This window comes from Nyctibius grandis, chromosome 3, assembly GCF_013368605.1.
Source record: "Nyctibius grandis isolate bNycGra1 chromosome 3, bNycGra1.pri, whole genome shotgun sequence".
Taxonomy (NCBI): domain Eukaryota; kingdom Metazoa; phylum Chordata; class Aves; order Nyctibiiformes; family Nyctibiidae; genus Nyctibius; species Nyctibius grandis.
Window position 1 is genome coordinate 107,310,185 of NC_090660.1, and position 26,971 is coordinate 107,337,155.

A 26,971-nucleotide genomic window follows, 5' to 3' on the forward strand; every position below is an offset into this window, starting at 1 on the left:
TTTAACTAGCAAAAAAATTTCTCAGGAATTAAAGTTACCAAGGGCACAATTTAAATTATTCTTACAAAGCACTTAAAGTCCTTATAAAATGTTAAAGTGTTGTTGTAAAATTGGGAATAACTTTGGAGCAAGTTTCCCTGCATTCCCATATTTAACAGTCAGTTGAGTCGGTCTGTGTCATAGCATATGTCTAATACACTTAAAACCAAAAGTGACAAAACAATACACTCAGAATACTTCCTTTTGCTTAATATTTTGTCATATCTCTGTGACAGAAGTCACAACACCACCACACATTGGCAAACCTTCAAGTACCAGTAGATAAAATTTTCACATTGCATGCTGACTTGGGGAAATAATATTTTCAGGGCTACTTCAGCACCTAATTACTTTATAATCCTTAAGAATTAGTAAATAATTTGTAAGTGGGATACTGACTCACTCTCATCTTTTTGATTTTTTTTTAACTCATAATCTCAAAAAGTTAGGATTCTAACGCTCTATGAAGTTTCTCTATTCTACGTAAAATGTGAAGACTGATCACCATGTGTCCAGAAACCTCTGAGATCGGGCTCTGTCCTTGTAATGTTTGTTATGACAATTTACTTGTCAGAGATGGACAGTTTATCTTCATAATATCAATCAAGCTTTTGGGCCTTCACAGAAGCATTCTCCGAATTAGAGGATTTGGTGACTCCTCTTTCCCTGGACAATACCATCTGTAAGGCTTGCCTGGTATCGTTCCACCCGTAAGAAAATGCCATCTTGTGAGCCCCCGAGAAGATACCTTTGTGAAATATTCCTAGCTGCAACCAACCCTGACGATGCAAATTCCTTAAAACACAGAACAGTACAATATTCCCTGCTCCATGCGTTTACAGCTCAGAGTGAAGGACAGGCTTTGTTTAAAGCAATGAAAAATTACGTACCTGTTCCTGATACTAGATCTAAGGAATGGGAGCCTGAACTTATTCAACTCTTAAGAGATCAAGGCAGTCTTACAATAACCTTTGTTAGGCCACAGCAGCTCTTCAAAACTGCAGTCAGACGGGTGCATCTAACAAATTTAACTACCAAGCAAAAAGCCACTTCCTATAAAACAAACAAAAAATGAGAGAGGTCCTTGTGAACCATTCTGGATCCTTGTGAGCATTATCCAGTGAACCCATTTGACTGGATGATCCCTTCTTCTGTTTACCGTCTACAAATAAGGTTTGTACTCCGGAAACTCTGGCAAAAAAGGTCCTCCATACCTCTGTCTTTGTTAAACTTGGACGATTCGCTCCTCCCTTTCCTCTATTCTCAGATTAAGGCCACCAAAGACTATCTCCAATTTTGCCTTCCTGGCACTTGCTTCCCTATTCTCTTTCCTTGGGAGGGAGAACTCTTCCTTTACTTCTAAGAAGACAAGTAGGATTGAAAGACAAATAATTCCTTTATTGCAATTAAAGGAACTCTGCATTTCCTTTTGTCTGAAAGAACCAACTGGAACACTCTATCATTTCTAAGTTTGGACAAAGCTCTGAACCTTAATTATGTGAGTGGATTCAAAAAAATTTCAAGGACCAACACTACACCCCACAAAACAAATACAAATTAGTCATAAACATGTTCTTCTATTTGCTTTCAGTGTCTTTCAAGCATGGCAATCTAGAAAGTCCCAAAACATCTGTTCCTAACAATGTAAGTGCCAAAGTGTTTTTATTCCTGGAAAAAAATTGACAGGGTCCAGTTAAAAAAAAACTACATCACCACAACATCACCACAAAATTCATAAGCCTAGTAATCCTCCTTTTCTGACACTCAGGAATACACAGTGGGGACCACAAGCTTCAGGAAAAGGGAGAACACAGTGGAGGGAGTGACGTGCCAGTATTTCCTGTACAGACAGATGGACAGAGCTATATGTGCATGTGTGTCTGATAACACGACTTGATACTGCAGCCTCATTAATCAGTCTTTATGGGAGTACATAAAACTTTACTACAGAAAGAGCAGTACTAAATTCCTGCATGTAAATTCAGTGCTGTGGGGAACACCATTTTGTGATTCGGACCACACTAAAATGTGTTCTGCTTACTCCTCCTTTTTTTTTTTTTTTTTTTTTTTAAATTGTTCATTAGCAAATAACGAGCCCTTGTGGCTACGGGGGCAATCTTCAAGAAGGGAAATCAGTGATGGTCTTGTCGAAGCAGTTCTTTGTTCCAATCATACAGCCAGCTGCTATGTTCCTGAGCATCAGCAACACTCTGGACAGCACATGAGAGCCAGAATGTCTCAATACAAGTGGGTGAAGCTTCAGACTTCTTTGTTCTGCATCGACTGAGACAAACACAACACACGCCTGGTAGGACCCTACAGCACTGCGAGCACACCCTGTCACAAGAGTGGAAGAAGGAAGACACCTTTCAATAATCAGTGCCTTCATTTAAGTAACCTTGCTTTAAATAGGGTTTATATTAATTCTATCAAAATAGTTTGGGGTATTTTACACCTCATCACCAGAATTTAAATTTTGGACCCAAAACTCTGTAGGAGTCTGGACTACTTGACAGCAAAAAAGGAAGACTCCAACAAGAGTAAAGCAGCATTTCACTGAAATGCAGAATCCTTCAGTAAGTAAAGTTACTTTCTAAGGTAAATGTAATCAAGTCTTTGGAAGCAGAAGTTTCTCTTCAATGCAATTTGAACTAAACCATGTCTTTAAAATACAATGTATTTTACAATACAGGCAAGCATTCTGCAGATGAATTAAATCATTATTGCCCCTGCTGAAGCAGTAACAGGTATCGGTTCTGCACAGCAGCTTCCCCCCAGGTACGACGGGAGTTGTGAAGGTAAGAGGTAACAATGCCCAGAACAGGTCAAAGAGATGGGATGGACTAATGGCACCATCACTCCCCTGCAACTCAAAAACTAACCAGTCCACGCTTCCAGAAATTCAATACCAAGCAGCAAAACATGAAGCAGGGTTTGAAAAATTCAGCTCATTTCAAGTAAACAAATAATGCAAGAACACAAACGTCAGTAGCAGCATTTGAAAGATACTCTTCTAGTAGTTAAAAAACCCAGCTGCTCCTGATTAACTCCACATGAGGAAAAGAAGTATCTTGTTTCATTTTAGCTTAAAACACTTTCACTTGTTCTGGCATAAATGCATATGAAATTAATCTGGAGCCATTTTTGCACCCAAAGTTCAATATAAATCATGATGTACAGCTAAAATAATGGAAAATGTTCTTACCATCCTGCCCACCCACTTACCCTCTAGCAGCACACATTGCACATACTGTGGTATTTAGGCATCAAGAATGGAAAATAAAGTTTATATGGCAAAATTCAGCAAAACTAAAGATGTCTCTGCATTTTAATGTCATCCCAAGAAGTTAAGATAAAAACAGAAGTCCAACCCCGCTCTCCCTGGAGCTTAAACTGGCTTCAACAGCTTTTTTTACATACATAATATACTAATACTATAAGTATAAATCCCACTTATGCATAATTCCCTTGTAGAAAACAAGAATTTCTCACATTATGTAAAATACAGAGCAGGTGTATTAACCAAAATTAAGCATCTTCTGAACGCTCTTTGACTGGAATTATAAACAACCTATTTTACTCTTAAAAAGTTGACGTTTATTAACATGCATCAAAATGAGCATCAAAGTTTTGTCATCTCTAATGCAAATCTAGCACTTTAAGGAACGACCATTAGAACTTCTAAATGATATTGTCTAATTACATTGGTGCAGTGGCAAACAGTCCTGTATGAAACTTTTTATGCAAAGTAAGGCTTCTGTTATTAGCATATAGCTGCCATTTAAAAACTATTCGGAGAGTTAAACATTTCACTGAAAAATCTCAAACTGTGCAAGTGTCCTCTGAATTGAAACTGATATGGCATATACAATCTTCTTAAAAATTTAGTTCTGAATTTTAGCGCTTCTCCTTCCCTTCCCTAGGTTTCTTATTTGGAAGTAACCTTTCCAGAAAACAAGTCTCTACATATTTAAAAATTATAGTGTTTTTTTTTATTGGGGCTTTTTGGTGGTGTTCTTTGATTTATAATCAGCTTTAGCAAATAAAAATGGGAAGTGGCAGTAAATGTAAGATACAAAGGAGAATACCTCAATTCTCTGAAAGAGAACAGGTTATTTCAGTTAAGATAATTTTTAGATAAGTTTTTTCCCTTCTTTTTTGGCTTTTCAAAGAAAAATTATGAAGCAGTTTTTCAGCATTTGTATCTCAGCCACACCTGCACCTTTCACTTCACTTAATTTGGTGTCTCGAAGCAGAAGCCAACAGATGTTCTCTTGGCTTTGGCCTCTAGCACCAACACCGCGCATACATCTAGTGCCTCTGACCTGAAAACTCTATATAAATTACTTTTTTTTCCCCCTCCTCATGAAGATTCCTCCTTTTGATAAGATCCAGTTTGCTTCTTGTTTTCCTGCCTCTATCCCGTAACACCAGCTTTTTTATAAGACTGTAACTTATGCAAGAAGGGGTAGGGAATGTTTAATAGCAGAAGATTTCCTTAATGCTCCTTTGAAGGTGACTGCATGAAGTTTGTGTCTCCAGCTGACAGAGCTAGACTAGTAAGACCCTTGGCATGTGATGCAACCAAGAAGTGCCTCCTACACTTGGAGAACCAGAGTAGCTGCGAAAGTGGAGATACTGGGTATACATTATGTCTCCATTGCAGGTAGGAGGCAGGAACCAACCTACAGTAGCTACAGGCACAAAAGATCTCGTATTTCATGAAATCACACTCAGCTATAACATTTCTGTTGACTATTAATACTAAACTGGAATCCAGGTTAAGGAGAGATTTTCTAGCTTACAAATTCCTTGGACTTCAAGTGTGAAACATCTCCAAAAAAGATTACGCATAGATCATATTTTCTACTAGTTAGTAGTTCGTCAGTTCAACTAATTTATTAATATTTGGGGAAATGTGTTTAATAAAAAAATGCAGTAAGATATGCATTTAATGCATACGTTTTCAGCATGTTTTCCATAACCTTAAGTAAACAGAGTTCAGTTCACAAAGCATCTTTCATCCCTGCCACCTCCCTTTTTTCCTGTCAAAGATAAGGCTTGTGTAAAGTTTGGAAAAATAAATCTTTCACTTTATTAAAATGGCAGATTTTAAGATAGATAAAGCCATATTGTTTACAGGAAATTATTTCTCTACTGAGAAAGTGATGTTATCAGACAACAAATGATCCAGACTGACATAAACTACGTTTGCAGGGCCCATGCATTGTTTCATGGGTTAGGCTTTCCTCTCTTTTAAAGATGCATGTGTGAAATGTCTCCTATTCCTTACCAGAGAGAAAAAAAAGACCCAAACAAACAACTTCAAGCTTTCCTGACCTGTTTAAACAGACTTCAGCATCAGAGTTAAGACTCTTACTACTCATACACAACTACTAAAGAATCATGTGGATTCAATAGTGATTCAAGAGTATTATGCGGAAGTTTTAAGTAGTTTTAACTCTGCCCTTATTCACCACACACACAGAACTCCTATAAAACGTGAACTAAACTGGTTAGAACTGGCACAGCTGGTTAAGAGGGAGTGCACTGAATTAGTGGAAGAACAATCTTAGCGAACACAACAGACTAGAAAAGTGGGCATCAATGTACTTTTATTTAAATAAGTATTTGGATTTTTAGCATAAGACAAAACCAGGAGGAATTAAACAGAAGAGTAAATGCGTATTCTCAAAATTTCCATGAAAAAAACAAATTAACTGTGCCTATGTGTTTTTCAAGAGAAATTTAATTTTTGACTAATGTTATGTGACTTACTGTTGCTGCCATATCTATGTAAAACTTCCAGACAATCCTATAAGTCATGCACACTGTATCCTTTTACCAGCTATTTATCCAGTTTTATGTTGTCACTGGTGCCATGGGATTATGACTTATCTGTTTAAAAAGCACCAACACAATGGAAAAAAAAAAAGGTGAACTATGTGATTTAAAACAGAGCTTCCAATTCTGCACTGTTATTTTATGCTTGGAATCTTTGAACACATATTCTAGGTTAGAAGTTTAACTTTTTGTTTTACTTTAGCACAAACTAGAATGACAAACGTTACCCAATAAACACAGCTGAGGAGAAACAGTACCAGAATTAGTCTATTTAATTTTCAAATTAAGATTTTCACAGGAAGTAAAATCAACAGTTTACACTTTTACAACACCCACACATGTAGCCAATCACACGGAAGGACGCACACAGGCACAATACCCATTTCTCCTATCAAACCCTCATGAAAAAGAAGAAAAACACCAAAAAATTCCCAACAGTTTGTCTTACCTTTAGAAATTTCATATCATTATCCTGGTCCTGACACTTTTCAGTGAGAGCGTTGTCTCCCTTAGGAGGAGCCAAACTACTTGAAATTGTTTGACAAGAATATGATTATAACCTACGCTACTGCCCACTTATCCAAGGAGTAGCTAAACAAAACTTAACCCCCCAAACTTGAAACCACTATAGAACTCAAACTCCTGCAAACTCCAACTATTCAAAATAAGTTAATTAATTTTCAAGCTTCAATAGGCTCTTTGGTTTTACCAATTCTAACATATTGCTCCTACTTAGTTTTGAAGTGTCCCATCAAAAGCAGTCACAACTGATCTTTCTGTAATAAAACAACAGTAAGACTCTAGTTTTGGTCATACTTATGTTTCTGCAATATGAATTCTAGATCTCAAATGTACTGAAAACAAACCTGCTGGAACACCAAATACACATCCACATCTGATCTACTCGGATTGTTTACTCACTGTCCATGCTCCCAATCAAATTAGCTCCAGATAGAGGCACTTGCTGACTTGCTGAAAAGATGAATCTTTACACCTTTTGGTTGGCAGTAATGTTGAGGATTCCTTCTTGCCATCAAACCCTTTTTTGTCACTGCACTATCCCATGGCTACATCATCATGTGGCACCACACAATACACCAGGCAAGGGAACTGATCCAAACTGAGAAGGAACAGCAAGTGCATTTCACTGCACTCTCAGTGACGTTATATATGTGTATACACTGTGTGTTCCTTTGTATGAGCAAGGGTAGAAATCACTAGTGAGACAGGTCAAGAGCATATGTCAACATTAATCACCATATAACACATGAAAGCAAATGTGCAACATGTTACAGATTCACAGGTATGTCCTTCTCGCCTCTCATCGCCTTCTCTGTGCTTCGGTCCTGCTGTCACAATCTGGCATTCCCAGAGCACGGCAGCCTGCAGCAGGATGGTTTTTCAGGATGGAGAGAAGAGATACACCAGTAACTTCGAGTGAAGTTCTCTCAGACATAGTTAGGGATGCCACAGGGCATCGGACTCTGGGGAATAGAATAGACTAGAGAGACATGCAGATTCCGTACTGGAGGTAAGCTTTTTTAATTACATGATCTCTCCTGAGGAGGACAACTCACATCCCTCATGCTTCCTTAGTTCATCCCAACTGGAGAAGTCAGGTTTTTACCAATTAAACAGATGCACGAAAAGAAAATCTAGTAGAACTTTTTTTATATACACGCACATGCACACACAGTAAATATATGGTTGTACTGCAGTGTTCACACACTAGAATTATCCTTAAATACAGAATTTGATACATTTTCTTGCATGCAGTTGTTTGCAGTGCCATCTATTGCATATAACCTGCCCACAAGGACTTCTACAAATTAAAAAGACTTCCTCAGTTTGGAAGCAAAAATAAAAGCATGGCAAAAAGCTTAACTATAGCAAAAAGGTGCTCATGTATGTGAATTTAAATGAGGAAAAATCCTCTTGATAATTTTCATAATGTATTTGGCCTTATAAGAAATATGTTACATCTCAGAGTCTGAGCCTTTCAAATATTCACAGGGATATAAAATTGTAAAAATGATCCTGAAGAAACCAAGTTATGCTTCACAATGATGATGAATCCCATGTCCTTCATTCTGCCATTTGAATAAAAATATTTGAGTTCCTTTCAAACAGTTAAATTTGGTACTTAATATTCTCCAAATGCTGGAGCCATACTTCATTTATCAACGCCTCCATCCCTAGTAAGAATGTGATTCCAAGAGAGAAGATATGACGTAAGAAGCGTTACAAGGAAAGTGAAAGATGCTTATCTCCTTCCTTGTTCTCCTGTCCAGGTTTTCCCCATCAAAATGAGATGTTTCTCATTTTGTTAGATATACAGGGCAACACAAATGGTTAAATCTTAGCAGTTTTACTACCTTAATGATCTGTTGCTTTGGGTTTTTTTTAGCATTACCTGATATATCTATTCCTCCTTTGACAATGAGGAAGTAGATAACAAGTAATAAATACTGGTGCAACTGAGAACTGAACATTCAATATAAGATTTCAGATTATTTCTCTATCATCAGGGTATCCTACACGAACTAAGGACATCAGAAGTTACTTTTCAAGACAAAGATATATTATCAGTTTATTTGCAATTAGAAATGATACAGATTTCATCAGTTAAAGACTGCTTCACAATAAACACGTATGCCTTTATACAGCCAATATAAATAATAATTTAAGACATTTCTAGAAATACATACTACTTCCACTGAAATTAGAATATTTACAATAAGCTTAATTGAATACTACTGAAAAATAGTATTCCGTTCTTGCCAATATGTCACTTGATCATAGAGGAAAGCTGCCTTTTCAAGTCAGTTGAAGTAAACATCCACCCCCCAGCCCTACCACTTGTTATAGCTGAGTGTAGGATGTTTACAGGAACTAAAAATTAGCTTAACAATATAAATACACCACTGGCTTTCAAGATATCCAGAAATGAATCTGCACAGACACACTTCAATATATTGTGCGAGCTACAATTTGCACAACTCATAAGGAACATGCAACACTTAGTAAGCCTTACTAACCTTACAAAGTTGGAACACCTGTTTTTAACATTTAATCTTCTAAATATCAGAACACAGTAATACACATGCACAATCCCTGATGCTGTAGAGGTATGAGAAGGAAAAAAATCTCTAACAGCCCCTGGCGATCAGCATTCTGTTGCACTTACCTGCCAAGGCCCTTCTTGCTCAGAGTAGACACTTTCTAGAAATCTCAAATTAAGTAATTTTCAAAACTGAAACTCAACACCAAAATATATACAGGAGATTGATAGGGTGGTACAAATGAGGTAATAGTCCTCAAATATGTCCATCTCAAACTGTTTATGCAAAAATAGACCTTTGTGGTATCGAACACATCAACAGTTTCTTAGTGCACTAAATTTTACAGCTTTTGTTGCTACATTTGTACATCTTCCTATTTGTGTTGTATTTTCTTGAAATAATTCCAATTCCTCCTCCAGAACTTCTTCAAGGTACTCCTATTATTTCAATCTTTTTCATTCTTTTCTCCACATGGATTTAGTTACTCAGAAATATAAGTCATTGTAACAGCAAAAGGGCAGAACACTATTATTTTAGCTTCAAAATCTTATCTTAGATTTTACAAGTATGTTTAATTTAATGTCTACAGTCTCAAACAAACAAGATCTCAGCAGTCCAGGAAAAGAACACTTCAATGAACTCAGTCAGTGAAGAGGCCCAGCCTCAGCCTTCTCAAAGCTCTTGTCCGAACAAGTGTTTTGCAGATTTAATGGGGAGAAAGAACCACAGATGCAGGTTATTTCATACATTGGGGGGGGGAGTCCTCCAAATGTTTAACAGTTGTTCTTTATATGAAGAAAAACATGAGCTTAAGCATTTCTGCTGAATGCAGCTGTGAGTTCACAGCAAGGGAAGACAGTGCTTCACAGAGGCCAGTCTAAAGTCACAGAGGACTTTGATATATTGCTTTTAAGTGGTCATAAAAACCACCCAGAGGAAATACACAGGCAACTAATCCAGACCCCGAAGACTAGTCTTCACAGGCACTCCCCTTGCTCAGCAAGTGAGGACCTTTGCATTCCTCCCTAGCTTCCATCTCCAAAGGTAACTGTAGGTTGCACCTATATGTACAGCATATGACAGCCACCTAAAATTACTAGCTGTGCATCCACAAGTTCACTGCTGGCCTCTGGACCACCAACTTGGTTTTCACTCAGGTATTTTACTGTGAGGATGGTGACACACTAGCACAGGTTGCCCAGAGATGTTCTGGATGCCCCCTCCCTGGCAGTGTTTAAGGCCAGATTGGATGAGGCTTTGAGCAACCTGGTCGAGTGGAAAGGTGTCCCTGCCCATGGCAGGTGGGTTGGAACTAGATGATCTTTAAGGTCCCTTCCAACCCAAACCATTCTACGATTTTCCTCCACTTCAAAATTAATGCACTGCAAACCATCAGAAACTGATCCATGACTCCTTATACTATAAGCAATAGTCACAGGCTTCACGTGAACAAGGTGGGGTAACTTGCTTGTTGATCACCATGCTGATGTGCCAAATCTGCCTCTTCCATTCCCAAAATTCATTGTTGTAGTTGTGGCTCTGTGCTGCCTAATTCTTCAACAGTTGCTCTCACACCTCGTCCCCACCAGCAGAACTGCACAGCTAGCACACCTAACTCCCATCATCCCTTCCCAGCAATCCCAGCACTGCGAGCTCACCTGGAATCATTGGATAATTACACATAGACTTTGAGAGACCCCACCTTCTTCAGCTGCAAACAGCCACCATGTTAAGATGTTCAGTGCTTTGCATCCCATGTATAGAAAAAGAAGATCCTTGTATTTCAAACACTTGCCAAAAAAACCTCAAACAAAAATGCAGTGTTTTTTTAAATGTATTTATTATTGCAGTTACAAGCCACTTTAATTTGTTTTCATGTGAAGACATATGACAGCTGTGTTTGAGTACATGGATTAGGCACTAGTGCAATATAAATGTACGCATAAGTAAAATTCCACAAGACCAGACTGACAAACTGCACATGAACTAAGCTTATATAAAAAAAAATAGCACTGTTTTTATCTGGCATATGGAAAGGCTAAGACAGCAGTAACCAAGATGTCTACTAGATTTCTTATGAGATAACATGTTTACTTTCATCATTCACAGAAGTTTGTTAACAGAGAACACTTCCTTTCTCTTAAGTCCAAATACTATATAGAACTAGGAATTGGTAAGTATTTACAGCAAAGAAAGCTAGGAAAGCAACTACCAGCACTTTTTTTTTAAAAAAAAAAAAAGAAATCAAGATCTGTAGATTTTGCTTCAAAGTCTTTTTTATAAATACACCTACATGAATTACCAAGCCAAACAGATAATATTTAAAAAATGTGATTTTAACTGAGATTGTGTTAAGTGTGCAAGCTGCTTTAAAAACGAATCTTTGTAGAGGTGCTAGCAATGAACTGGATCAATAAATAAGTTCAGTACCTTTTATCACCACACATGTTCCTGTGTCACCAGACAGAACAGCCAGGTAACAGAAACAAGTCAGTTACGGTCATGGGACCGTCACAGAAGAAGAATGGCCATCTTTGGTTCACGTTTGGTCAACTGCCTGCTCGGTAATCATTACCTTTCCAATGCTTGTTAGTCTAGCTTTCCCAGGACCAAGAAATCATAGTAGTTTTAATAACAATAAATTCAAGATAAAATCTTTCACTTTTCTAAGTATTTGTATCCTTGGACATAATCTTCTTTTACAGAATCACTATAGCAAAGTTGAACAAGTAACACCTGGGTTTACTCCACTATCAAATAAATTAAACAGTTTTTCTTTTAAGTGTTAGGGAACAAAACGGTAACATTTTGGGAGGGGGAAGAATTGAGAGATAAAACAGCGCAAGAATATTTTCTGTCTTAGCAGCAGCAGAAATTACTCACATAGGTCATTCCTTTAAAAATAGAAGACTAGAGAGAAACAATGGAGAAAAGAAATCCCAGACAAGATACAGGAAACTGCATGTGCAGATTCCGCTCCGAGAAAAGCGGAAAGCGCTGAAGCTTTTCTGCAGATAGCTGTTCCTGTTGGCGTGATTGCTTTAAGTCGTTTTGGAACTGAATCAGTGAAGAGTTAATTCTGAAGAAGTACTTTCAAAAGCTGTTATTTACATGAAAAATAAACCTTTGTAGTCCCATGGTGGGGGGCAGCACAAACCAAGATGACCATACCACAAAGGAGTGTATACGCTATGCATTGTTAGCACAAAAATACATCCTCTGTCGTATTTTTTAACCTTTATTTTGGCCTTGGGTTATATCCAGCTTACGAACAATAAGAGCACCACTCACTCATAGGAGACTTGGAAGGTGGAATTTCAGGAAAAAAAAAAAACAACAAAAAGCAAGGCACATCAGATAAAATGCCTGCTAAGTATTTGACAGCATTTATAATAATTTTTCCTAAGAGTCGTAAGTAACAGAAGCTGCTAAAACAGACAATTCATAAAGCAAGTCTGGTTTCTGGATAACAGCACAAGAAATGAACCACCACTCGCCGTTATGTTCCAGTGAAGCACAATTCCGTAGCTCATACCACAAAGCAGCAAAGAACTCTGTTCTGACTGATACATATGCAACAGCTTTGTATCTCCATTTCAGACCAGATTTCAAGAAATCATACGTAGACTACGAATAACAATCAGGTTAATTCATTTGAAGGCAATTCAACCGTGTCTATAGAAACGGTGTTAGAGGTAGACATATATGCGCATATGTATTTATGACAGCTTTCCCCTCTGATGTTGTCCAAGAGTAGCCAGGTGCAGCAAACATCTGACTGAAAGCTAGAACTGGTACAGCTTCCAGTCGGGGATGTTTACAGCAACAGACTACTATACATCACGGCAACCGTCTAACAGTGCGAAGCAGCCGGTCACCTTTAGAGGGGGGGAAATAAAAAAGAAAATATTTCAGACATATTCACATAATACTTCTACGCCTTAATTTTGTTGTTTATAGTGGAACGTCTTCCTTTTACTAACAAAGCTGAAAGCAGATTGATATAATCTCATTTAGCAGACTTTATCCCTTCAGAAAGAAAAGAACTTTGCAAGCAAAAAAGTTTTCTACTGCCAGATTATACACAGACTTCAGCAGTTTCAGGCTGCTTGTTCTGAGGGGTTCTGTTTAGGCCTCCACAGCAACTCATAAAAAAAAAAAGAGAAATTATGACAAGGAGTTTGAAAGTGAAGAAAAACTACAATACTCAAGATTTCTGTTACAGAAGCCCAATCACATCCAGTTTTCAAATAAAGGTTTCCTCCTGAAACATGAAAACTTGTTAGTAGTAAGTGAATTAATTTATTATAGCAGTATGCCAAGATTAACGAGGAAGCTACATGCAGTCACTATGGATACCATGCTGACCTCCATTATTTTTTAGAATAAATAGTTAAAAAGCAAGTGGTCATTTGCAACAAAGGCCTCTTCAGGCTGTTCCAAAACTGAAAATTCCTATTTTACATTGGAAAGAAATAGGCTATTTCATGCAGAGGTAGGCACATGGTATTTGACTAATTAGGCTGCTAAACATTAAGTTGCAATGAACCATTTCTTATACTGCTTTCCTTTAACATTTACTTCTTAAAGAGAAATGAAGGTTACTACAATGTCACCTGCCCAAAGAGAACAAACTTCCCACAACCTCCTTTTGTTTTAGCATGTAAACCATCACAAAATAGCCCATATACATGACAGTGAAGTCTCTCCCTGCTTTATCAAACTCACTGTCAACGACAAATACTTACACAGCATCTTACAAAGTGATTATATTTGTATAAAAGGAGTCGGAATTTTCATTTCCAAGTGTGGTGTTAAAAAAGGTAGAGGCATTACAATCACTTTGTACAACTGCATACTTGAAAGATACAACTTTTATAGAAGTTCAGTCAAAATTGAAGCCATTCATTTATTAAGAAGCACCTTCAGCTATTCTCCCAAACACTTTCTTTTTCTAAACAAACATAAGTAGATAGTATACTCCAGCTTTCATTAAAGGCATTGCCCTCTCATTTTCATAAAGCTTAAAAGCACTAAAAACAAACAAGATTTATTCTGATGTCATCACAAACTGAAGAATATTGACTGCTGGCTTCTGTTAATGCCTTCAACTGTTTTTCTTAAGAACAGCAACAAAGATATCATTCTTCGAAGTGTGAAATTCCCTCCGAAGTCCACATGTAGAGAACACACAGAACAAAGCAAATCTTTTAAGACTACATAAAGTCCTTCTGACACAGGAAGATTACTTATTTGTCGTGTTCCAACAGCAATGTATGATCACCTGCCTAGGAACTGTTCTTCAGCTGTCAATACTCCAGAATAACAAAAAAGGTTTAATACCAAGAAAGGGACACCATTATGATACCTAAAGTTTGTGTTCACTTACAATTTCCAAATCAAAGCCATGCAGGCCACAGAGGTTTACTGCACTTTTCCCAAGCCTCAAGCATTATTTTACTAGTCATGCTGGACTTTTACTGCACCTTACGCAAAGAGTTCAACAAGATACGAGGAAGGAGAGGAGGAAGAGGGTGAGGAGGCAACCAGCCAAAGAGAGCTTCTTCCTTCTCTTCTCCTCACATCTTAAGACATCCTCACTCTACAACAAGCATGACCACTATAATTCATTGAATTTGAAGCCTCAGTTGTCACACAGAAATAGTTAAATGTAAACGGAGTCAAAGGAGCCTGTCTATGCATGGATGCTCATGTGTGTGTTTTGGAGTCAAGGTCTCGTCAATCAGTCCATCTATCCATCAAAGCAGTTTAGCCACAGATGCCTGATGCAAGCAAAAAAGTGACTAGAACTGACAGAGGGAGACAGATGCTCACTATTGCTGATTTTTTTTTTTTAAAAAAAAAAAAAAAGTCATGTGTATTGACTAGAACAGAGTTGAGAATTAAACATTAAATCCTAAATATGAAAGAGATTCTTGAACCGCACACAAATTTCAAAAACAGTAAGAACTTCATAATGGAAGTCAACAGCCAGCATTTACCAATCTTCTAGTAGCTAAATCTGGATTTTAAAATTCTATAGTATACTATAGTACAGCCTGTTTAAAGACTAATGCTACAGGAATTGATATGCTCTGAATATGCTCTTTTCTCCCTCCCCCCAAACTCCTCCTAAGTGTAAATCTAGGCAAAAAAAAAAATAATATAAATTCAAATATTTGTTTTCAATGGATGCCTTCCCTTTTTACCTTATAGTAATGTAATTATACCAAACTATTTAAATACAAACCCATTCCTCTGATACTATAGTTAAGTAGCCAGAACAGATTTTATACTGGAAGTCCCTATTTTTATCTTGCTTTGGTGGGGGGAGGGGGTCAGGAAAGGGAGAACAACTTCTTTTCACCAGACAGTTTATTCCTAAATGCTCAAAGAAATTTATCCAACTCTGAAGTATTAAGTGCTTAAATTCTCACCATTTTTTATACATTTTTAACTAGTCTTATAATTCACAGGCATTTTTATTTCACTTTTTCAGGGATCACAAAGAATAAATTAAGCTATTTGCCTTCGGTCAAACAGTGTGCCTGAATCAGCATTACATTTTCAGAACCACAGCTTGCAGCTCATACGTAATCCAAATTGCATCATCTCCTACAGCACTTATGTCATGCAGTGATTCAGATGTGTGTTACTGCCTTGAATATTGATTGTATGTTGTAGAGAGCTTCTAATACCCACAGAGAATTCACTGTAGCACTAGAAGTTAACAATGCCTGATGAATTATGATGAAGTAGGAAGTGTAAGTAGTTTTAACACTGTGTATTTTCAGGAAAGCGCATACTCTGCTTCTTTTGATCACTAATACATACACAGTATGACTATCAACTTTGGTAGAAGAGGGAGAATGATTTAAATTGGACTGTGAATTCTAAACCAATGAAAGAGACCAAATCTAACATTACCAATTTTAAAGAAATATAAAACAAAAAAAATGCCTGATATTTTAAAAATGTACGGGAAAGCATGAAAGTGGAATGTTACTAACATAGCTGAGACCAAATTTAAGTGAGGGCTGGATGCAAACACCGTACGTAATCATTTCAGAAATACAAACACCTAAAAGTCTGTGTTGCAAAATAACATTCTTATCTGACTAAAGGAGATCTAAGGAGGACAAACTAAAGAAAAAAAGATGATGGCATGAGCCAAAATTTCAGAATTTCAGCTATTTACCTTTCTCTTTTGGTCCTTCTTAAAGGAAAGGAATTTTTGCCTCATTCCTGGTAAAGAGCTACACTGAAAGTAGGTTGTTTAATCTGGGGTAGATTCTTGAAGATACTTAATTCGAAAGTATTAAATCAAATAACTTTAAATATTTTACAGCTACCTCTACATGACATGTCTCCATGGTATCCCAAGAAGTCTTCCAGTTCCTAATCTGGGCCCACAGTCTGCCTTTTCTTCTTTCAAGGTAACCAATACCTCTGGTCCAAGATGACAAAGCTGTCTGTAGAAAATGAGCTCTTTCCTTTTAAAGGCATCTTCAAGTATAAGATTCAGGTGGTCATCCAATCTGGAAAATACAAAGAAAATTCACACTACTGAATATACAATAACTGATCTGATCACCTCTTATTAAAGACAGTGGAAGACAGAAGCAGGAGGGCTAAGCAACCCTAACACTTGACAAGAAACAGAAACAAAGAATACATTTAATAGATGTTCTTTGCAGTAGTATCAGAAGAGCTCTACCCATAAAAAAATAACCTAAATACAGATAATTCAGTCTTTACTACTTCCAATAGAAAGTTTCCTATAAACGTTGAAGCCCTCCAGGCCTGCTGACTCAAATATGGCCAAGCATGAAGGGAAAAACCTCCCTAAAGAGATTGAGACCAAAAAAACCCATACATCATTTGTCAGATTAGGTAGGTTTTGGGTTTGGTTTTTTTTTGTTGGTGTTTTTTGTTTTTTTTTTTTTTAGCGGATATCAATTGAGTCTGGTGTAGCAGACTCCAAATCAATGACACATTTAGCACACTCCTTCACTTAATGACTTTTCACTCACATTTGCAATTATAATTCTCTGGTGATATCAGCTGCCAACAATAGTTCTCTGTAACACCGTGATGGAAACAAGTTGAAAACTGCAAGGAGACATTCATACTGCAAAGTGCCTTTGCTTCCCTGTGCTGGACAAGGACACATTGGGATAGTCCAGTAACATCAGCAGTCCAACAATTTAGTCTACACCATATTACTATATTGCTGGAGAAGCTGCTAGGGGCCAGCGCACCAAGGGATCTACAGGCAGTACAAGACAAATGTTCCCATTTTAAGGGTAATCCTGTGTGAACATAGTCCAATCCCTGCAAACGTGACAAATCCTGGCATTCTCACACTCTTAATTTTGGCAAGCGGAGTCTGGAGATTGTTACTGCAGCCTGTAGACTTCGGTCAAAGTACAGTGTCGCAACAACATATTTCCCCTGCTGTATAAAGTGAGCTCAACTCCTCCACTGCAGTTAAATCCTGAAGAATATCAGGCTGAGAAGTGATCTGTACACCAGGATCAATTCTAACCTTGCTCACAGAGCATATACAATTTTTTTTAATTACTTAAAGCAAATAAGCTCAACCCAGCAAGCATGCAAGTCACGAACATCAGATAAGTGCATGGCACTTGCTTTTACAAAGCAAGTTTGTCCTTATGTGTAAGTTCAAAAAAAAAAAAAGGTTAATTATTTCTTTTAGAATAATACCCAAGAGATCCATTCTTTTAAGTACACATATACAGCCTGCTCTACAAAGGAAACAGTCCACACAACAGCAGCATGCAATCACAGCATCCACTTCAGGATCAACAATCTCAAAAGCAAAACAAAAGCCATACAACATAAAAAAAATAATACAAAACACCTTTCAACTACTCTCAGAACAATTATCTCTATATTAAAATGTAGATTTCATCAAGTTCTTTTCAGAAAGTAATTTTCAGGATTTACTGACAGTATCTAGAAACAGACATGATGCGCTGGCAAAACAGTTCATTTTGAAAACATTACTCCATATTGTCAAATCAATCCTACACAGGATCTGACAAATGTACTTACAAAATTACTACTTTCATAGACTCTCTCTCAAACACTATTTCCTCTAGAATTAAGCCACCTCCTTCAATAATTTATAACACAACAAGAATTAAAATAGACTTTCCTAGTCTGTAAATATGCCAGGAGTGTAACTGACAAATTTGAGTCACATTTCCCTACTGAAAACAATGTAACATTTAACATTTAGTTATTGGACTAGAGTAAGAAGAGGCACTCAATTTTTTTTGGAGAAGACAGAAGTGACCTTTAGCAGGAATTTTTTTTTCTAAATCATGAAAATAATCTTTGATTTTCATGCTGACTATTAGAAATTTTACTTACAAACTACCAAATGCATTAGTCGTCTTTTGCAGTATTCTATGCAGGATTACCAGTATCATCGAGAAAAAAAGTGTCATGGCATTCACAGAAGGTTCCTGACAAGCATAAAAACCACCATTCTCATGTCTGAGAAAGTCAAAAGAGGAGGTACAGAGTACCACCAGCTTCTGGAAGGCACACGGAACACATTAATTTTGAATTTATTTTTTTCTCCATATCTTTAAAAATTATCAAGAACAGTTAAAGATTTATCAAAGGCAGAATGTACCCAACCAGCCTCACATGAAGAGCTGCGGGGCTACTTTGATGAAAGTTGGATGGTGCATGTAACATACTTTGACTTTAGAATGGCTTTCAACACAGTCTCTCACTGCAGTCTTACCTGGAAGCTGAGGAAGCCGAGCTGGAAAACTGGCTGGATCTCTGGCTCACATGGCTGCAACCAACAGCTGAACGTCCAGCTGCAAGTTGGCAAGGGAGGACCCCAGGGGCCAACACAGGGCTCCAAACACACTCATCACCAACCAGGAAGATGACACAGACTGCACCCTCAGCAAACTGGCAGGTGATAGTAAAGTGGAGGTGGGCAGAGAAGAAAAGGGAGCTGGCACAGTGAATGGCAGCACTTCTACCAACAGAGACAGACATGATAAACCCAAGGACGGGGCCAAAAGAAACCTCATTGGGTTGAAGGAGGAAAAGCACGAAGCTCTGCACCCCCAGCAGAAGAACCCCATGCATCAGCACAGGATGGCGAGAGCTGGCTGAGTAACAGCCCTGCTGGAAAGGGCCCAGGTGCTGGGGCAGAAGCCAGCTGAAAGAGGAGCCAAAGTCTCACTACAGAGAAGGCAAACTGCAGAGAGGACTGCAGGTAAGGGATGGTATCCCTTCTCTGCCTGCCACTGGCAAGGCCACTCTGCAGACACCACGTGCTCAGGTGAGGACACCCACTTCAACAGGATGCTGAGGAACCAAGGAAGGTCCATCCCTGGGCTACCAATGTGGTCTAGGGCCTCAAGGGCATCACCCACAGGGAGAGATTGAGGGAGACGGGCTTGGTTTCTCTGGAGAAAAAGGCTAGGGACCATCTAAAAGCTGTCTACAGCTACCAAGATGGGGACTATAAAGACAGTCAAGCCAAAGTCTCTCAGCACTAGCAGACAGGATAAGAGCGAGCAATGGCTACAAAAGGCAGCATGGAAAATTCAGGTTGGACATGATGACAAACTTTTTCACTAGGAGGGTGGTGAAGCCCAGGAACAGGCTTCCCAGAGAGGCTGGGGAGTCTCTGTTCTTGGGGGTTTTCTCAGCTTCGTAGGACAAAGCCACAGCTGACCCCACCAATTGCTAGTTAGAGCCCTGCTTTGAACAAGTGGGTGGCACCAGAGACCTCCAAAAGTCTCTTCTGACCAGCACTTCAATGACTCTGTCATTATAACAGCTGTAAAACAAAAATGTGGCTGACAAGTTTTCATATGTAAGTTTTCACACCTTTTGGTGAACTAACCAATGTATTCATCCAAAAAAAAAAAAAAAAACCCTATGCCCACATTAGTGGGTAGCGTACTGCAAGAGAAGGAGATCTGCAAAACAAAACAGTTTGTGCTGAAGACAATATTCAAGCTACATATATTCCAGGGGAACTCACTTCACAATTAGCTCTAGCCCTACCTATGATCTAAATAACCTTAAACCAAATGCATTAGTTAAGTCCAAAAGCACACCTTTCAATTTTGTTTCATCCAAAAGAAGCTGACTTGCATGTTCAGCAGGATCAGCAGCAAAGAATGCCTACAGTGATAGGCATTCTGGAGATAACACACAGTTATTCCAAAATTAATCCTGAAGCAATTTTTATTAGGGGCATTTTAAGTGACAGAATTTAAACACTTCAATTATATGCATGCCTGCAAAATACAGAGTAATGCATGAATGCAACAATTACATGCAGCTGAGACCTCTGTCACACCTCAAATAGAAAACTGCGCAATAAGAACATCATTTAGTGCAATTTAATATTGCTTTATAATTATCTTAATGAAGGATGCTGTTGCACAATAACTATTCCAAAACCACGAAGAGAATACTCACGCCACAGAGCCTGACTACTGGCGCACTGTCAGGATGGTTTAAATTGAAGATGGTAAAAGCACTGTGGCAGAAGAGTAGTCCTGATCTGTCTTCCAGCTGAGGGATTCATGCTTCCTCCACTGTTACAGGAATTTTATAATTTCATGATGCAAGTTACTTGGACAACCAGTATACTAGCTGCAAACTAATCCTGGGGTGGGGGAAAAAGAGGATCAGTTTTCTGCTACATCAGGTAACTGATATCAGTACAATCCTTAGCACCCACAGGAAGAAGGTACTGTATAGGGCAGGACGGCCTGTCTTGGTGGCAATACAGTGTTAAATCAATATTGGTGAATTGTTTAACCACAAGAGGAACCCTTCGCCATCACTGCCGCAGAAAAAGATAGCAATACTTAAGACCTCTGGTATCAACGTTTTGAGCGGGGAACAGTAATGTGAGTGAGCTGTTTATCTCATAAAGACACAGTAAACAACAAAAAAAAATTAATTTGGCAAAATCATGCTCCCTTAAAGGTCGTATCAGCTTTATAACCATTTAGATGTAGCTTCCATACTTCTATGCCTTGCAACAGGACACTGACATTTCAAAAAAAAACAGCAAAAGCACACCAAGTTGCCTTTCACTCTCCGCATCAAAGTTCACCTCAACTGCAAGACTGAAAACTGTCCTTTGGCAATTTTTGTTCACGCTGCATGTTAACATGGAGCTCTTCCCACATTTGTCTGTGCCAGTCAGCAGACTCCACCTCCACGGAAATCAGCTGAGCAGGACTTACACGGCAATCCCTTTTCCTACATGCTGGAGGGAGTTAGAAGTCTGTCTTACAAACGCTCCACCTGCTGGTATGCACACAGTGCAGATCAGTCCAGAAACCATCCTGACCTTGGAGAGGCAAAGACAAACCAAAAGAATGCAAAAAGAAACAAAAACGTTCCCCAGTAGTCAGAAGCATCTAAAGCACCTAAGGCAAAACCTCCCCTGACAACTTAGCAGTATAATACATTTCCAAATACTAATATTCCTGAAAAATATTTGTGAAAACCTCTAACCAAGGATGTGGTTCAGTCCTCCTTTGGTGGCTGGCCGGCTACTAACCCATGACCATTAGTTACTTCATTAGGTCAAGGGTACAGCTCTGCAGAAAAGTTTGCATGAGAGAGGCAAGCCAAGCCCAAAAGTGGAGCTCCCACACAAAATCATCATTAAGTCTGGAGTCTCTATGTTATAAATTCAATTTTATCAGGATTTTAAAGTGAACTTTACTAGAGCCCAGAATAAAATCTTATTAAAGCCAGGCATCTCTCCAACACAAATGAGCCTCAAAAAAAAAAAAATTAAAGCTGCCCACCTCATTTCACCACATTTACAAATGAAAAATAATGTGTTTACAAAAAAAAAATAAGCAAATGCGTGGCTCTTCATAGGAATCCTGCCACACACAGTTCATAAACCAGATGATGTTCCCTGAAAGAGGTTTGAAGAGCAAGGATGCTACAGTCCTTAAGACTTACTGCACCTGTTCAAAGAGCTGGCAGGTATCTGCATTCAGCTTTCCACAACAGCTATCACCTGTTTCAGTTGCTTTTTTTATAAGCCAAAGAAATCAGGACAGATAATTGAAGAAAACTCTCAAGGCATTTGGAGATTGACTCAACTTTTAATCAGCTATTTTCCTCAGCCTCTTCTATGTTGTTTACCTGCAAGTGGGGGACAAGTTACTGACAGCACTTTTTACAGACACCCACCGCTCCTACTCTTTATCTGAGTGACCAACTGCAAATTCTCAGTCAGTTTTGCAGAACTGTTGTATCTCAAGCAGAGATCAACAGAGACCATACCAGCTCAACAGAAATGTGCTAAAACATCAAGAAATTCCTCTAAGGAATCAATTCAATTAAAAAAAAATTAATTTCATGTGCAGTTTGTAATCATCTTTCAACACGAAGAATTAAAATATAGCTGGTACTAGAGTAATAAGCATCAGCCATAGCATTTCTAGAAAAAATATGTTCTGTGAAAATAGTTAAATAAAAGTTAACCTGTACAATGGAACCAATGAAGGTACACGTAAGGAAATGCTGCAAATACAGGCTTCCAGTCATTGTATGAAATAAACTCAAGCACCACCAACAGACCAGAACTCACCGCCCTTCCACAAAGGCACAAAAAGTCAGCTGCCTGAGACTCCACTTAAATGCAAGAGAGAGTATCACAGTTTGCAGTATTTGGCAAGCTCTGTATGCAAATGAAATCTCACATTTAACCTTTCAAATTCCAACTTAACTACAATACTATTTAAAGGTAGAACTCCTCAAACTAACTATATTCTCCAACTTAAAGTAGGAGCTTAAAAGACAGGAAACACCACAGAGTTATCAATAACCTGCACACCACAGTGCTTCAGTTTCCAATGATCTGAAAGTCCTATTTGTGCAAAGATTAACCAGACAGCTAAAGTAACTTCATGATCTACAGGGGGTGAAGAAATGACCGAGGCAGACAGCCACATAGTTCAAGTTAACAGCATATTATAAACTGTCTAAAGTATTAAGGAAAATTCTGCAATAGTAGATTTGTAGTGTACAAGTAAATTGACAGAAACCCAATATCCACCTTTTCATTTAAAGCAGGTGCCTTAGGAAAACATTCCCCTTTTCACAAAAAGAAAGATAATTAATGATTAACAGTCTTTGAGAATTGCAGCAGAGGTTTGGTTTTATTGGGATGCCTGGTATTCTTAGGATAAATTTAAAAGTAATACTACACATAACAGCAATTCAAGCTGTGTAAATAAAGGTCTTGTTTCTTAATTCACATATAAGCAAGAAGTCAGAGATCACTAACTACAACAATAAGGAACTTCACACTGAAATCTGTGTTGTGTAAGAAAGAGCAACAAATAAACCAGTACACTCCCTGATACTGTAGTATGCAACTTCACATTAACATACAGAATCACAGCTTCGATCAGTTTGTTAGAACAAAGGAATGTTTAAGTACATAGATTCACTTTACTTTCCTGAGATTTTACTGCTTCTAGTTAATATTTGGCATAACCTGACTTTTAGCTGAACCACCAGCTTAGCAGATCCTGATCTAACTAGTGTGTTTATCAAGACAAGTCATTTAGTCACCATATTCAAAGTGAAAAAAACGATTGTAAAATTTTCATTAGGCTTTTGAACTCAAAGCAGTCATACAGGCTGAAATCAAATGAAAAATACAAGATCAGACAATCATGCCTAATCACATATCTAAGGATACCAACTACTACATTTATTTTGTAATTAATAATATTAAAAGCATTGGATCAGATGGCAACTCATTTTTCAAGTTACAGAGTAATTGAAAAAAAAAAATCAGAGGAGAAGGAAGAGTCAAAATAGACATGCATTTTAAGCAAAGAAAACAAGCTTCCTTGTTAAAGAATCTGTCTTATATCACACCTGAATCAAGTTTTGAACATGGCAAGCTCTGTTTAGTGTTATAGTTTTCTTTTCTGCTATAAAGGTTAGAGATACAGCATACCAATCTTCATAAAGCTCTAGAAGTCACCTTAACTTTCCTTGATATTTCCTTGAAATATTCCCTTGATATATTCAGAACAGATGAGAGAGAGGTTGCAGAAGAACTAGCTTCCCTGATACCAGAACATTCCCAATTTTCCAGTGACCTAAAAGTGCCTGATCCTGTCAGCAGACGGCTTAGTTATCCCACAGCAAAGGGCTATATGAAAATGCAGATGTCCTTGACCTGCAGGGAGATCGGAGAGTTAGGCTCGTAGAACCACCATCAAGAAAAACATCCTTGAAAACACTGCCTTTGTCTTATTGGGATAAAGTATACACCAGTCAAACTAATATTAAAAATTAGTTAGCTGTAGTATTTCTTGTCTTAACCTAATTTGATGGAAAAAAATGTGTTTACTTGTCCTTCTAGAAGTGAGTGCAATATTGATTACTCAAAGTTTTCCTGGTTAAGTTTACTGAACACTAATTTAAGAAAAGCAAAACTCCAAAAGAAGCAGAGTGAGGGGCAATGATGAGAAAAAAAATATTTATTTACAAGCACTATTCATATATTATCAGATCATTTAGTTACAAAGTTTATCAGCAGTGCTAATAATGTATCATTTGGTCTCTATAAAAAGCTAACGAGACTCTCAGAAAACATCGTTAACAATACACATTACACTAAGCATATAAGTATGATATAAGAATGTATGTTAAAATAATGATGCATATCAAATATAGACCAGTCAGCCAGCAGAATGAATATGGATAAAAAGAAAAAGCAACAGTCTTTAAGCACAAAGTTGCCCATCTCCAGGAAGAGCCACGTACAACACACAGCTCTCACCCCAAAAGCCAGAGTGCTAGCAAGGATGGGGCAAAAGAAAGGATGATATGATGGAAAACTCACAGCAATTTTAACTTTAAATACTTAATCAAAGCTAACACTGATGCAAGACTGTTGCTATGAGTACCGATGCTCCAGGTCCAACAGCTGAGACATACCTTGGAAATTCCAGGTAACAGCAGCTAAACAGCAAGACACGTCACATTTGCTTAAACCAGAACAGTTTTCAGTCTGTTCTACTCTTACCCTTTTGTTTCCAATTTCTATCTTACTAAATAACTCTGCCTTCTCTTTTACTACTCTGTTTGCCTGGTACTGAGGATATGGGGAAAGGAGACAGTTTGGTGAAGGTTAAAAAAAAAGAAAAAATATTCTGTGCCAGCAGCCCTGAGCACTCTGTACCCTGGGATATATGCCTGGGAAGCTCACGCAACTAAGGAGCGTTTTCTGCCAAGCTGCAGAGGGTCAGCAGGGCATCTTCTGTTGCCAAGCATCAGCTTTGGGAAACGGTACTTTCCAGAAGGTATAAATTTGAGCCTTTTCTGTAGATTATCAATAGTACACAACATACCTCACCACTCATCCAAAACTGCAAACTCATACTGTGATTTCTGCATATAAAAGTACTCAGTTAGTGCACTGAACACTCCAAAGGATGAACTGAGCAGCTTAAGATAACACATAGGGAAGAGCTCAGTATTCAGGAACACTTAGAAACACTTTGAACATCAGAAGAATGACAACCCTGCATTTGGCTGAACCGTGCTGTATCTGCAGAGAAAACAATGAAGTGAATGAAGAAAGTCCTCTGAGGCTCATCTGGCGTTTTGATTTATTATACTCATGTTAAGCCTCCAACGTTCGTTCTCCACACAGCTCTGACACAGCAAAAGATTTGGTTGGGACTAACTTATTTTCTTTCTACATTCTTTATATGAAATGCCCACATTCTTACAAATTCCACTAATACCACTTTGATATCTAACATCATGTTGATTCAGTGTGAAACATAAGAATTGAACAGCCTTCTAGGAGTTTAGCTTCCTCATTCCCACAGGATTCAACATGCCCTCAGACATGAAACAATCTTATCTAGGGCACTTCTTGTGAATATTTTAAGTTTTTTTTCCTTTATCTTTCTAACCTTCATTTCTGCAGAAGTAGAGACCTACTTCCCTCAACTTTCTCGTGCTGTTAAAACTCTTTACTGGTGGTGTTCAGACTGAAGCATCCTAACAAGACAGTATACAAGAAGCAAACTGATATTACTAAAGGGAAATTTCAGGCATAGAAAACTTATCTGTCCTAAATAATTTTTAAACTGCAAGGTGGGTTGTATGTCTTTAAGTGCCCGCTCAGAGAAAGCAATGCCTCTTTATTGGGTAGTAGGGCATTCTCTCATCAGACCAGTTCGCTGCTGTTTTAACTTACAGAACTCCCTAAAAAAGAAAAAAGCAGGAACATTTTGAAACAAATATAAACAGGGAAGACTGAGATTGCTATTGTATTGACAATGTTACTGATCGGCCGATGAACAGGATCTCAATACACACTCTTCCACATCTATACCTTATTATTATTATCATAAATTGATAGTATAACCTTTTTGAAGCAAGAATCAGTGGGGGATGAGTTTTTCTGTTTCTGAATTTTTTTTTTTGTATAATCCTGAGCATTGTGCTAGGTGTTGTGGGATCAATTGTTCATCAGTACAACCCTCCCTTTGTTCTTTACCTTCATCACTCCAATAGTGCCTCCAAGAAACAATCTGGAAAAGATCACTGAGCCAGGCAATGAACAGTTAGGCTAGACAGCTACCCAAAAAGTTTTCAAACAAACTAGATAAAATAGATTAAGTAAACAAATTATCACAAATACATCTTGCTACCTTCTAGACCATTTCAGAAAAAAAATCTATCATCACACAGCACATTTGTATTACCCAGGCACTAAGATTTTAGACCATTTTAATATTACTCTGTGTTATGCATGCCAAATCTAAACAAACTTGCAGGTGAAGTCTATAAAACTGAACAGGTTTTTTTAAGGTTTTCCAGTCCAGATAGTTCTGAAAGCACTGACCTTTCTACTCATCCCAGAAGTTCCCTCTGACAGTGGCAGGCATGCTTTCACCATTATATATGCTTCGAGCTACAAGATTTTTGCTTCTCTA